General features: G+C 38.2%; 1 long non-coding RNA gene across 1 annotated transcript in view; it reads left to right on the top strand.

The window, feature by feature from the left end:
- Nucleotides 1–3171: 3171 nt before the first annotated feature.
- Nucleotides 3172–15286, top strand: part of LOC148185886 (uncharacterized) — a 64542-nt gene continuing 52427 nt past the window's right edge. The window contains exons 1-2 of the long non-coding RNA XR_015775513.1: nucleotides 3172–3554; nucleotides 3670–3853. This is a non-coding gene — a long non-coding RNA (uncharacterized LOC148185886). The remainder of the gene's footprint in view (nucleotides 3555–3669; nucleotides 3854–15286) is intronic.

Here is a 15286-nt window from a genome sequence, read left to right as displayed (position 1 = left end):
CACAGCACTTGTAATGCTTGTCATGTCTGTAAAATTATCATTTCAAGTAAAGGTGGAGGCAATTTGCTGAAACATCTTTGTACACAACATGGGTTTATAGTCCAGGAATGCCGTGTATTTGACACTCTGTCCACACGTGCATGTCTGTTACCGAGGTTAAATATCCTGCTATAATAACATCAGTGTCACAGAGTCAGGTTTAAAACTTTCTTTTCTTTGACTAAGAGAACCTAAATGAAAACAAATGCTGTAAAAATATTCTCTCATTTTATCTACACTTTGTTCAGGCTCAGAGATAATAAAACACAGAAAACCTATGTAGGCCTATTTTTTCTGCACATAAAACTGATCAGGAATCAATAAAAAAATCATACCAATATGTAGAATTGACAAAGGCATTTGTATTAATACAATCTTTCAATTCTCATCCCTATAGTTGCTGTGGCGCTCTACTTTTCTGTGCGCGAGACTAATTATGTAGAAGTGCTTCAAACTAGTTTTGCAAAAATGTATGTGATTGGAAAGTACCAGCTTATGACTCAATAAATGAGACTTATACTAAAGAAGAATTTTCTCTGCTTTTGGGTTCTTCGTTTACTTCAGAGGTAGGCAAGAAAAGCAAAGTTATGTCAACAAATTTGACATAGCAGGGGGCGAGTAACTGATAAACTTACTTCTTTAAGACTTTTTTCTCAATCAGCTTCTAACTATAAGTGATGGAATACATGAACTTGCCATTTTCTGCAAAAGTTGGAATAAGTTTGGCATGTCAAATCTGAACTGCCGTTGACCCAGACAGAAATTACTAATGCAATTATAATTTTATATCAAGCTCCAGTTAAGGAGTCACAGATGATGAGTGCCCAGAGAAAGGCAGCTATTAATGGGATAAGAAGAAAGAAAATCCTGCTTTTCTCTGGATGACAGAAAAGTCCTCACCTCCAAAATAGAACATGACCCAAATATGACCTCTGTGACCCAAAACAGCTTGGCATTGCTCTGTCACTGTGTTGTCTTTACAACAGTCCATATGTGACCTGACAAATACATACAGAGTCAGAACCTAATGACTTGGCCACTGCATCCAGCTCCAGTCAAACCAGCGGGGTATGAGAGAAAGCTGGCTACGTGACCAGTCTCTCGGCCTGCTAGACAGCCAGTCAGTGACTCGAGACGGACAGACAGTCAGTCAGTCAGATTTATATCCAGCCAATCACTCTGTCAACAAAGCAGACGGTCAATCAGTCTGTCACCTAGTCAAATGACAAACAGCCAGCAAACCACTCAGCTGTTCAGTCACACTGTCAGATTTGTCACAACAGAACCTTTCTGAGCGACACGGCAAGAAAGCAATTTTTGCCGGCGCCAAACGCGTCAACATACGGCTCCGAAGAATGGATTGAATTTGCAATGTGTTTGGAAGGAGGGAGGAAGAGGAGAAAAAACAGCGGTACGAAGGACACAAATCGCCATCTCAGGTTTTACGTGAGACAGACAAAAGAGGACGGGGCATATCAGACTTGGGCAAGAAAGTACTTAACAATCCATATTCACAAATGAACAGAAACATGCACACACAAAATAACATTACATAAAAGCACGTGTACACACACACACACACACACACACACACACACACACGTCAGAGTAGAGAATAAGATGTGATGGGTGAACAAAAGCGCCATCAAAAAAGAGATTATATGCTTCATTCAAATGTACTTAAAGATGACAGGTGGACACACACATGTAGTGTAAAAGCCCAAATGCACAGACATACACACAAAATCATGCTTTTTAAAAAAACCCTAAAAATACACGAGCAAACAAGCTATGACAAGAATTCAAAAGGCATAATGGCTCCCAAAATCCAAGGGTGGAAGACCAATTATTTACTCTGCACAAAATGCTCATTGCAGGCTGTAAACTTATACAAACACAGCTCAAACCTGTCACCGTCTCCCCGGATGATTTTATGCTCTCTTGGCAGTTTTCAAAGTTGGCGGAGACGGTGCCTCGTGAGACTCACAGACAAAAAACAGTGTAGATTTTCAACCATATCCAAACAGATCCCAGCACTGCTGTGGTTGCTTCATCATCTACCATTTCACACAATGTCTGCCAAAAAATGTCTGCTAAACGTCTGTCTTTTACACCTTTTGTTGCCTGTTCAGACATGAAATCATCTTATTGAAAAGTGTTTTGTTTTTTTTTTGGTGGGGGAGGGGGGGTGTATAAGTGTCAATATCCTAAAGCAAAAACAGCAACTACAGATCACTCACTCCCAAAAATAGTTCCTGACTTTTACTTCTTGAGGCCTGTCGTTACCCAATCCCTGCCGCCTGCCCGATCAGTTCTGTGCATGTGCAAGCAGTGTCATCTTGGACAGCTATCTATGGCAGCCTCACTTGGACAAACAGATGTTTTATACGCTGCCACATCTGATCTACGCACACGTGATCAAACTACTTCTGCAGAGACTGAGGAGGAAGAACTATGGACATCAGACCCCTGGTTTGTACTACCCTTTTGTACATGGATTAATACTGCTATGCAGTATTAAATAAATGAATAATTATATATGTATATATATATATATATATATATATATATATATACATATCTATATATATAATTATAAATAATTATTAATATGAAATAATTATGAAACTCCTCACTTGAAAACATATTTTTAATCACAAGTTGTTTTCATCTATCAATAATCAATTATATTCTATGCACATTTTGCATAACACATTTCATACTCTTCCTTTTTTTCCTAAGATGAGCTCTCTTAGCATGAAGACTGATTTTCAAGCATAATTTCTGTGCACATAAATATTCGCCGGTAGGAGGCACAGACCTGTTTGTCCAAGTGAGGCATGTATCTGGTACTGATCGGTTTTGCTATAATACATAATATACATAATATTTCCCTTTTTTTTGTTAAATTTATTTCTTTTGATACTTGCGTGTTTTTCTGTTGTTGTTTATTTAATGAAATGACGCTTAGTCTTTAATTTTACTTGATGAACGTATCCATGAAAAGCCAGTTTTTTACAAATAAAGTTTAAAAAACTAATGACCAAACAAACAAAAAAAAAAAAAAAAAAAAAAGGTTATTTAATCCCTGGTGTCTGACTGATCCTCAGATCCTAAGACCCGCCCCTGCATGTTAGTGAATGGTCATAGGCCGAACTAAAAACTCAAAGTACACGCCAGATAAATTTATCACAAACATAGTTTCTGTCACTATAGGTAGTTATCATCACCCTGATGTTTGTTTAAGGGTTTGTTTTCATTATAAGTTCATTTTTAATGAGTTATTAAATTATACAAAAGGGGGCTTTTCCGCAATGATTGACAGCTGTGACAGCTAATCCGTGCGCTCATATTCAGTGGCGCTGCTCACGATTGGTCGGACGAGTGTTTGGGCGGGAACTCCCCCCACTGCGGATATTGCGACTGCGCAGATTCAGGGCTCCCGATGACATCACCCTAGCAAGATGGCGACGCTCGTATCCGGAATATTTTAACTTCCCTTCAGCATAGCGGGGGTAAGTGGGGGCGCGTCGTCCATTTTTATTTACAGTCTACACCTCCTGTCACTAGCTAGTCAGTTTTTCATGGCTGCCAATGTTCTCCTCATCTCCTTTATACTTTATTTTTTAGCACCATTAACTGAAGCCCTGTTGCTCACCGGAGAGCTTCCTGCTTCAGGCTTCACCTGATCAGCTGATCCCACAGCTGGTCCGCACTCCCCCCTGAGCTGGAAACACAACAACACTGACCCCTGAGCTGGAAACACAACAACACTGACCCCTCAGAGGAGTTTCCAGACCTCTTTCTTCACTTGGTAAGTACATTATTAGCTAAGACTGCATGAAATCTGTATGTGGTGGTTAGCTTTAAGATGGAAGTGTCCATGTTTGTTGTTTGGTTTCTGCTCAAGTTGATCTTAGCACAAGTTGTCCAGTCTTTGGCACTTTGAAAACCTTTTTGGAAATCACACATGAACCAAAGAGCATCTAGAAGGTTATTGGAAGAGATTTACACTGCAACTGATTAATACAGTTTGTGTGCTGTCTGGACTCTTTTACGAGATAGTTTTTTTGTATGTGGGATTTTGTAGGCTTAGATTTGAAGTGGTAGTGTCCAATAATCAGAATGAATTGCCATTGTGTTACATAATGCTCTTTTATTGTGTTGTTTCATGCTGGGGGTTATTTTTGCCCCAACAAAACAGTAGTTGATATATTTGTCTGATGGACATCATTTTCAGTTGACAGGAGCTTTTATAGGAGAAATTAACCAAATATTTCATGTTGGCAGAAGAAATGTTAGAGATATCCAGTCTTTTTGGGGGATGTTGTCATTGACAAAACATGTTCACATGTACAATTATAGTCTTGTCCTCTTACAGTAAACAGGTTTTTCTGATTATTCTGATTTGGCAGGCGCAAATGTTGAAATTCACAGAGTTTAGGATGAGTTTAGGATGATAAACTACTTTAACTTAACTACTGTAACTACTGTACTGTTACTACTGTAACTTTTCCCACCTATACAAGTGCAACAAAACACATAAAAGGGTCAGACAGATGCCACCCATGCCAAGTCTGTACATGCCCCCAAACAGAAGGAAAAATCTGTTAAAATAATTAACCCTGACACCTTTGTCACCTGTGTGGGTTGGAATGTGTGTGTGTGTGTGTGCGTTTAGGGCCTTTAAAGCATAGTTATGGTTAGACAACTAAAGGCCGATGGGCAACAACCTGGGTCATATAAGTTTAAAAAAAATCACTTGACTCAAACTTTCCAAGTAAAACACACAGGAAAGACTCAAGATGATTATTGACATGAGGATTAAAGGGAAAATTCAACCGCAAATCAAAAATACACATTTTTCGTTTTACCTGTAGTGCTATTTATCATTCGAGATGGTTTTGGTGTGAGTTGCTGAGTGTTAGAGATATTGACTGCAGAGGTATCTGCTTCCTCTCAGTTATAATGGAACTGCATTCAATTTGTGTTACCAAAAAATACATTCGAAAAGCTCGTATAAGTTAGTAAATTTCACCTGACGTGACAAATTTTCCATCGAGTAAACTAAACTTGAAAGACACGAGCTGATCAGTAACAACATATATAACTTGTGGAAAGCCCGTCTTAAAATTTTTGTATCAGGATTAGGGCGTTTATTGTTGTCAGCATGTTTTTTAAGTGAACACTTTACCACTGACTCTGTCCTGTTCCCATTTGTTTTTGCTCTCCTTTTGTGATTGTTCTTCTACATTCTTATCTCCCCTCTTTTCTCCTCATCTTTTTTTTTTCCACTTTCTGTGTTTTTTCTCCAACTTCGTCTCATTATCTCCCTCTATCTCTGTCCATCTATTCCCCTTTCGCTTTGGCTGCGGTCCTATTTGGCCTAGTCTCTCACTCTCCGAGATCACTGATGTCTCTGTGCTGAAGCCCGAGGAAATCAGCATCCGGTGAGGCTGCTTTCCTCCACAGCTTGACATCGATTTAAAAAAAAAAAAACACAAACAAACACGCTGGTGCTACTCTGACCAAAACACAAGTAATTTCTGGTTAATCACAGATGTGGGACACAGGAACTTTTTTGAGTACTTTAATGATGAACTGAAAAAGTTAAAACATTTTTTTTGTAAAAATAATGGCTTGAATCTGATATGATCAAATTATGGAGAAAGTGAATGTGTTTGGGATGTTTGCATGGATATATGGATTTGGTCGGTTGCTATGTAGCTGCAGCGGAGGGGGCTGCTTGTGTGTTTAGTGACAGGAGCCAGTGGAGTGATGAATGAGTGGTCAACTTGCTTCTGGCACACACCCACACACTGCTGCCCTATCACATGTCTGGTCTGAGCATACACACGTTTACACGTGAACATGTGAATGATTGTGCCCACATAGCCATTCATTTACATTAAACCGAATCACATCTGGAATTTAAGAAGTACTGATGGGCGGTATGTACATTTGTTTTTGAGCAGTTTCCTGTCCGTGTTTGGTTTACTGTACCATATAGAGATCCCCGCTATTCTTTGTTTGCAGAAATATTAAATAGGTGGTAAACAGCAGCACTGTACGTGCCATCTGTTAATGAGACAGACAAATAAAATGAAGGAGAGGCAGACTTAGACAGGGATAGATTATTTAGAAACAGCAGTGCAAAACTTATAGACATAAAACAGATTAGACCAGGGGTCAGCAACCGTTACCTTTATCTTTATGACCTTTATCTTTAATATCATGACAGCCATTTTTGGACAAATACAAATACAAAGTCTGGAGCTGCAAAACACATTAAAATTCCTTATAGCGAAGGTAAATTACTTTATCAGCATTACTAATAGGTCTAAAGGAGCCTTCATTAATGTTTTACCTCAAGGTGGCTACTCTGCAGTGGGCTATTTATGATTATTAGGTACTTTAACTTTGCAAAATTGGTGGTAAAAGCAAACAAATCTGTCTGTTGCACTACTAGCAAGCCTCACTAGCGAGACTCAACACTAGTCACCACTGTTGAGGTTCTGCAAAATTTAGAAGAAAAGGTGCCAGGCTGTATATGATGCATATTTTAGTTGACAAAATGTTATGTGGCTGTGGCTGAAAAAACGTATATTTAATTCAGTGTATGGCCTGCACATTTTATATTTGGAGAATCTAAGATTCGCTTTAGGACAACAACAATAAAATAAGCATTTAATTTCCATATAATTTTTAGTCAGAGCCACAGGAGGGCACTGGAGAGGAGCAACAGGTGTCCCACCCCTGGATGAGACCAGGTGAAACTAAACCTCAAGAAATAAATTTATTGAATTAGTAAGATACATCATCTGGGAATTGGGCTACACAGTTACTCTAAATAGCAAAATTGCAATATGGTCAAGTCCAATATTTAATCATAGGAGCTGCAATTTTTGGATAAAGGAAAAATGTATCACAACATATTAAAAATGAAGCACAGTGGTGAAACAGTGAAGCCTTGACCCACAAATCATGTATTAGATGTAAGGCAGCAGGCTGCAAAAATTACACTTTCATCATAGATTTTTTTCAGGGAAAATGAAATGCAAAAAAAAAAACCCAAAACAAAAAAATATATATAAAAAAACCCATACCCCTAAACTCTCGACTCAGTTTGCAATTGCAATATCTGTCAAAATAATCACAATGGGGGTTTTTATGTATGTATGTTATGTATGTTTTTGCATATTATTTAGCCATTTGTGGGAACTTTCCCCAGTTCATGTCATGGATTTTCTCTGTGCATAAATGATTAAATAATAAAAACTTCAAAAGTCCTATAGCTCTACTCCAAATACTTTTTAGTTACGGATGTTTTAAGTTTAACCTTGGAGCTAAATTTTACATTTTTGCAATTATTTATCCTTCTTTTCTCCAGTTGCTTATTTCTCACCATATTTGGTTGAAATTTGTACTGAACATCCATTAAAGCCTTAGTGATAATTTACAACATGTAACAGTTCTGAATCTTTTTATTTTGTGTGGTATTAATATTGTTCTATTATAATAATATTGTTCTATCACATCTACAGGTTATTTGGTCCTGCAATAAATAAAAAGATAATAAATAAGTAAACAAATACATATATAAATGAATAAAGTGCCACAGGTCTGGTTATATGTAGGTTCAGAACTAAAAAAAAAAAAAAAAAAGATAAATTAAAAGATATTATGCCTTTATACTTTACCCAAAAGTATTATTTTTATATACATAAAACATTTTATTTAAGTAATTATTAATATTCAATGCAAATCTAAAAATTTCAAATAATGTTTAATAAAATTAAAAGATGTGACGTATATATTTTTCGTTAATTCTCGCTCCCTCCAACCAGCCAAAACACACACACACACACACACACACACACAGACAAAATAGTCTGAATAAATGAATGTGCTTCATGTGTAGCTAACCTTCACTCCTCTGTGAAACATCTGTTACTGCATTGCAGAGGCCGTTGGAAGGCAGGGAGAAAATGAAATGTTTTTGTCTCTCTGCACTGAGAGAAGTTATTTTGTTGAAATAAATAGTGTAGAAACAGAGGCGCAGAGGTGGGGAGCCTTGACAGACAGAAAATGCCGGGGTCAGATTCCGAAGCTGGGAAATATAAAGAGTACACTGACAGAAGACGGAGGGAGGAGAGGGATACGTGAGGAAACGCAGCGTGAGATGGACAAGAAAAAAATGAGAGTAGGAGGATGGGATTGAAAGGATGAGAGAGTGGAAAGGGAAGTCAGTCCTCCTTTATGAGAAATGGTGAACGTATAGGTTTTAAAATGGAGCACAGGTCAGGTTTGCAGGTCTGAACATCAAAAGAGCATCTTCAAAAGAGAGAATAAGGAGGAGAGCAGGAAGGAGAGACGCATGAAGATCTTTCATGACCACGGAACATTTATGTGTGTTTCATACATCGCAGAGGTCAGATTTGAGGGTCAGAAACCAAAAAGGGAGGGGGTCTACAGAACAGGAGAAGTGTCTGAAATGGATCAGAGGTCAGGTTAGGTGCCAAGACAAAGAAAGAGCAACATGGAAACAGCAATGAAAGGGGGTCTCAGGGGTGAGAGGTTTCATGAAGTCTGACCCTGCGTTCACAGAGAGAAAACAAAAGACTGCAGGAGCAACAGAAGGAGAGGGAGTGTGAAGTACATTTAGTGTAAACTGTTACTCTGTGGGCACACGGTGAAAGACAATAGGTTTTTGTTGGAACCAGAGCATCACCACAGAACAATGAGCAGTTATAACTGGACAATTGTAACATTAAGCATTTGAAATTTTATACATTTTTATTGTTTAACTCAAACTCTCAAAGCTCCATTTACTCTGTGATGAGTTGTTACGATTACAAGGTGCTTGGATTGTACTTTATTTAACATTATCCTAACAGTACTTTGTTGATTTGTTATCATAATAGTACTTTATTTAAGTTTATCATAACAATACTTTATTTAACGGTATAGTAGGGGTGCGTTATTTAACTTTACAGTGTTTTAACAGTACTTTAACTTTAACGAAACAGTTCTTTATTTAAATTTATTCTAAAAGTGATTTATTTACTGTACTTTATTCAATTTAATGGCAACATAACTTAATTTTATTTTGTTATAGCAGTACTTTATGTAACTTAAAAATCAGTACTTAATTTAACTTTATTATAATAGTAGTTTAACTTTAGAAAAACAGTTCTTGATTTCACTTTACTGTAATAGTTATTTATTTAATTTGATTGTAACAGAACTTTATTTAACTCAATTGCAGCAGTACTTTATTAAAACAGCACTTTGAATTTGTTACAACAGTACATTTTATGTTTGTTATTAACAAACGTAGTAGTAACAGTACTTTAGTTAACTTTGTAACAGTACTTTCTTAGCTTTATTGTAACGGTACTTTTTTAAACTTTATCGTAACAGTACTTAAGTTAACTTTTGAAACAGTACTTTCTTAACTTTTTGTTACAGTACTTTCTTAACTTTTTGTTACAGTACTTTTTTTTTTTAAACTTTATTGTAACAGTACTTAAGTTAACTTCTGTAACAGTACTTTCTTAACTTTTTTGTTACAGTACATTTTAAACTGTATTGTAACAGTACTGTATTTAATTTCATTGTAACAGTACTTTACTTAACATTATTTTGATATTAATTTATTTCACTTTATTAGAACAGTACCTTACTTTATTGTGACAGTAGTTTAAATACCTTTATTAGAGCAGTACTTAGTTGAAAATGTTAGCTTAATGTTTCCTCAGGAACGTTTTACCCAGATTAGTTGTACTGAACTCATCCACCCTTGTCGTTATTTTTCTTTGTTACGTCATTATTGCTAACACTGCCATTATTTTTTTTTCAACTGTGCAAGCATCCTCCACTGTTGTACATCAACAGGCTTACATGAACTAGCTGGTACAGTAAAGAACTGCGATTATCTCCAGTGGCAGTCCATCATCGAGCACTGAACCCACCATGGTGATGTAAAAGCCCCCAAAATCCTACACTGGATCCTGAAGGCAGAATCATGGATCGATTTGTATCAGTGTATTGCTGGATTCTCTGCCACCTTTGATAGAATTTGAGTGCAAAAAATGTGGGTAAATTTAGATTTCTCCTTTGCACATGTGGCTGATTGATATGGTAATGCAAACCTCTGCTCTGTAAATGACACACACACTCACACACGCACAGATACAGGAGACTTGGAGAAGTTAAAATAACAAGGGAGAAAGAAAGAGAGGAGTAACAGAGTAAGCAATTTTCTCCTTACACCAAAATAAGGTCAAATTGGGCCACTTTGAACAAGTCCTTGTCTGACAATCGAATGTCAGCGAAAATGAATAGAAGTGCTCGAGGCTGGGAACGAAAGAGAGCAAGTAAAAGGGGGGGCAAAAAACAAGAGGAAGGCAAGAAAAAAAAGAAAGACATGAGGTGAAGGGGAAACAACACAAGGTGAAAAAAAAGGAGGTCTGTAATTTGAAACAAAGAACTGGGATGCAGGTGATGATAGAGACGTAACAGCAGGAGGATTAGAGTGAGAAACAAGATGATGGGGACGCATTGAGAAAACGTGCGAGCGGCTCGTCACATCTGGTGCTGAAATGGGTTTCTGAAAGGTCAGATTCGTGTTAGAGCATTAGGGATAAGTGGGGTAGTGCTAGTTCAGGTCCTTGCTGCCTTTGGGGGCTTTGGAGGTATTAGTCATCCAACATTTAACCCTCGCTGCCACGGAGACAAAGGAAAAATGGCCCCGAAATGAGCATGTGACTTTTATCGCACATTACCATTTGTCATCCTTTACAAAGGCGCCACAATAGATGAGAGGAGTTGCCAACGGTGTGACTGACTCAGATCCTCCTGGGAGTACGGGCTGCATGGGAGTTTGATGTATGCAAATTGGGCCTAAGTAGTCATCACGCTGAATGCTCATCCCCTCGCTCTCTCTGCAGCTCTGCCTCTTACCTGAAAAAGGAGGAGTCGTTATTGAAATGACACGCCGCGCTCTTTGTGTATGGCATTTGCGTCCTTCCTGGTAATGGCTCATCAAGAAGATATCACAAGTGTTGATGCTGATATCATTGGCTGAATTACACACATTGTGTGTGTGTGTGTGTGTGTGTGTGTGTATGGCAGCTGCATGATAATTAAGTACAAGTGATCATCATGTTGAGTGCAGCCTCTCTTTCATCCAGTTTACCTGTCCGGCTCTCTGCTGTTAAGCTTGTTAGAGGCGCACACACTGCGCAAGTCATCGACAATATTTTGTTATGCATTTTGTTTTGTTTCGCTCGTTCTCTGCACCTGAGTGTACACCCATGCAAACCATCCCCCGGAGTAATCGGCTTATGGCAATGCTTCCATTATACTGTATTTACAGGGTTTACATGAGGTGTTAGAATTGCAATGGCAGACTGTGACTTGTGCGTGTCACACACTTTAAAAATCAACGCCATTTGTGTCAGCGGCTCTGTGAGATGAGTGGTGTTTGGGTTCAGTGTGATGGGCTGTATTAACCTCATTCACAGCGCAGTGGTGTGCCTGCCAGCGGCTATTTAATTCTAAGTGGTAATTATGCGGTGTTAAACGGATGTGCCATTTTCTACACATCAGTGAGTGTATCGGACAGCGCATATTTCCATTACTGTAATTTTCAGCATAACAATAACAACAAAAGTTGAACATGCTGCAAAATACAGCTATTTCTCCACGTCTGTCTTAGTTACGGCTGCTGCACATTAAATGCTGTTTATGCCACTTTACATCAGACCTGTTGATCCAATACAGCTGGAGGACAAATCCTGATCATGGGGGGAGTGATGGGCGGCATATCGTCTACTGGTAATTTCTGTTTATGGCTTTTTACCCGGTTGTGAGGCTGGAGTTTGACCATGCATAAACACTGAAGACTGAAAAGTTCACTGTGTGTTTTTATTCACCATTTTCTTCCAGTATTCATTTAACTTTATGTAGAGTTTATTGAGTAATCAGATCAGCTTATGAAACCATCTGCCTGCTCGTGTGCAGCTTTGTAACTCTTTGAATTGGTGTGTTTGCTTCATACACTGTATAAAATAATGGAAGAGGCCTCAATAATGTTACCTTTTGGTTTGTGGACTGCTGTTTTGGAGCCTTGACTTTGGCATTTTGGCCATCACCATTTGAATTTTTTAGAGCCAGAAGTGATCAGAGTTGTGGAGACTGAGGGCTGGATCTGACAAAAACCCAAAATGAGGCCTTGCAGACAGCCTGTTACGGCCAAACCCTTTATCATGCATAACTTTATGTCTTAATAACATTAAATAGGTGAGTTATATAAAAATTCACCCCCTGTACAGTCGTCAGAAAATATTGAAATTTTAAGGTCTTGTCACATCGTCACTTTACATTAAGTACGTCACAAGACAACGCCATACCATGATACTTTTCTAAACTAACCTTATCAGTAGGGGAGCTCATTTGTAAGATGTCATTCAAACTGTTGTTTGAGGACACTTTAATTAGGGAACTTAAGAGATGTGCGTAAGCTAAATGTTCCCTCCTGTCTTTGGCTAAGCTGATATGTCTGTCTGCTGCTGTTGGCTGCATATTAAACCTACAGACATGAGTACGGTATATCTCATCTATCTCTAAGAAAGGAAAAGTGTTTTCAAAAATATTTATGTAAGTAAAAGGTTTATATTTTGCGTAGTTATCACCAGGACCTAATCTGATTTTTCCTGCTTGTCTCCCCACATTCAAAGTTACTGGCTCGGCTAAGCTGACCTTATTTTCACATGAAACCTGTTTGCCTCTAGCTCTTAACAGAGAGTTCACAGGCCACATAGAGTCTTTTGTCATTTTTCAGTGCAAATTAATGCATCTTGGATGACTTTTGAGATCAGTTGATATCAGTGTCATGACAGAGATGGAAAAAGTGAAGTCTGCAGTGTGACAGTGCTTTCAGTTGAGTCTTTCAAAGTCTTCTAATGTGCCTGTAGAATTAGTGTGTCCGTGTGTGTGTCTGTGAGACAAGGACGAACAGAAGGTGCTGCCCTATCACGTTGCAGTCTTGTGACCGTGTGACATTTGGGACAAGAAAGATTATTAGTGGCTGCAGGCCATGCATACACAAATACACAACACATACACACACACACACACACACACACACACACAGGTCTAGCTGTCTAGATGTAATGTCTGAGGCCACATTTAAATGTGTTAAGTGTTTCCTCAAACAATGCTTCTAGGTATTTCAGACAGAAACCTTTCAAATTCTTAAGTCAGTTTAAAAAAATTTTAGTATCAGGAGAACTACAGAAAAGTTTGGAGGAGGACATTTTTAATAATGTAGGCTCTGAAAAAATCCTTAACTTTTTTTAATGGGAGCCTAATTTTCAAATGCCATCTCCTATTATCCTTGTGATGAAACATAGCCCCAGTATTTTGTTGAATAAAGCTCTGCCTCAAGCGGCAAAAACTTGACTTATTTAAGTGTGCTGCCAATAAAACTAGTAGAAACTTTTTTGGTTTTCATCCAAAATGGAAACAAGTTGAATCTTTGGTTGTAAAGACACAGTTAAATGTGCAAAACAGATTCTAATACACATTTTTCTCCTAGTTCCTATCTTAGCCTTGGTCCTCAGACCTCTCTACTGTCTCAGAAGGGAAAAGAAATCATTTAAAAGGAGGAGTGAAGCTCCCATTAAGTAGCAGAGACAATCAGGGCTTCTGCCTCGCCATTGATATCTGAGTTGGTTTCAATCCCCATCTTAATAAGGGAAAGAGAGAAATTCAATACATCCCTAGATAAAATAAGTCCATAGAAACTGGTTGACAATTATCTGGCTCCATCCATCCCTCGAGTGTTTCTGTGTGTGTTCGCTTGTGCATGACTGTGCATGCACTTGCAAACCTACATGAGTATGTGTGCCAATGCTCATGTTATTTTCCTGCAGGCATGTGTATGTTCACATTGTTACCATACTTATCAGAGTATGTGTTTCTGTGTGTGTGTGCGTGCATTTGCACATTTGTCAGATTGCATTTGTTAATTGAATTTCACAGCATGTATGTGCAGATAATTTTGACTCTGTTTGCATGTGTACATACATTGTCCTTGAGGCTCTGAGCTTTGGTGTTTTGGATTCACACACACATTCATAATCTTGAGAAAAGGAAGAGCATATTATGAAGAAAGCAAAAGAATAAGATAAATAAGAAAAAATAAGAGAAAGAAAGAAAAAAAAATAAGTGGACTGATATACTGTAGGTCTATTGAAAAGATAACACAATCATTCCCCTGAGTGGTGGCACAACATAAAGCAAAATGTAAGAATAGAAGAATGTGTGATGGGAAAAGAGGGGAAAAAATGTATTGTTAAACTCAAGGAGGGATTAACTTCTTATCTGTGTTTACAATTGTGAGGATGAGAAAAAAAAAATAAAGAGGACACTTGATTTAATTCAGAACATAAAGAAGGCAATTCTGTTAAAGTGGAAAGGGGAAAACAAAAACTTTTCAAAGTGTAACTGCAAAAGAAGAGGAGAAGAATGGGAAGGCAAGAAAAGATAAAAAGGAGAGGGACCCGTTCAAGGCCAAATAATTCAAGTAGAAAAAGGCACACACACCCCTTTTCCACCAAATTAGCTCTGGTTCTTGTACTGTTTTATTACAGGACTCTTGCTATCTAGCGGACCAACCAGTGTTTCAATCAGTTTTGATCAGAACCACTGCAATCAAGAATGCGTCATCAACGGGGGGCATTGCACAATGCACAATAGAAGTAAGGCAGTCGATGCAAGATGGCAGATCGGATTTCTTGTACCTATAAAAGTGAACAAAGTGTTTCAGTTGGTTTCTGGCATGGAATTGATCAACAGTCCAAAATGAGACCAAGCTTTTCTGGATTTCAGTTTTAAGCCACAATGAAGGCCAAAATGTGATCTGCAACAGGCTAGTTTTTTTTAGCAGAGTTGATTTCTGGAAAACTTGTGACCCGTGAAGGCTGCTCGAGAGGAGCGAGGTGTTAATGACAGTATAAAACCGTCAATAAAACATGGTTTTCAACAATTGTGAAACACTGCAACCCGGAAAGGGCCTTGAGCATACAGTCCTAAATGCACACACTGATTTTTGGCTGATTGGGTCTGGTAGTTTGTGGGATTAGCTGTGGATGGACAGATACACACACTTACTCATGCACTCATGCACACACACACACACACACACACAGGGCCAAACACATGATCCTCTCCAGGTGTA

The sequence above is a fragment of the Plectropomus leopardus genome, chromosome 22 (genome assembly GCF_026936395.1).
Source record: "Plectropomus leopardus strain MGB_pleo_1.0 chromosome 22, ASM2693639v1, whole genome shotgun sequence".
Classification (NCBI taxonomy): domain Eukaryota; kingdom Metazoa; phylum Chordata; class Actinopteri; order Perciformes; family Serranidae; genus Plectropomus; species Plectropomus leopardus.
This window is presented reverse-complemented; position numbering and strand designations above follow the sequence as displayed.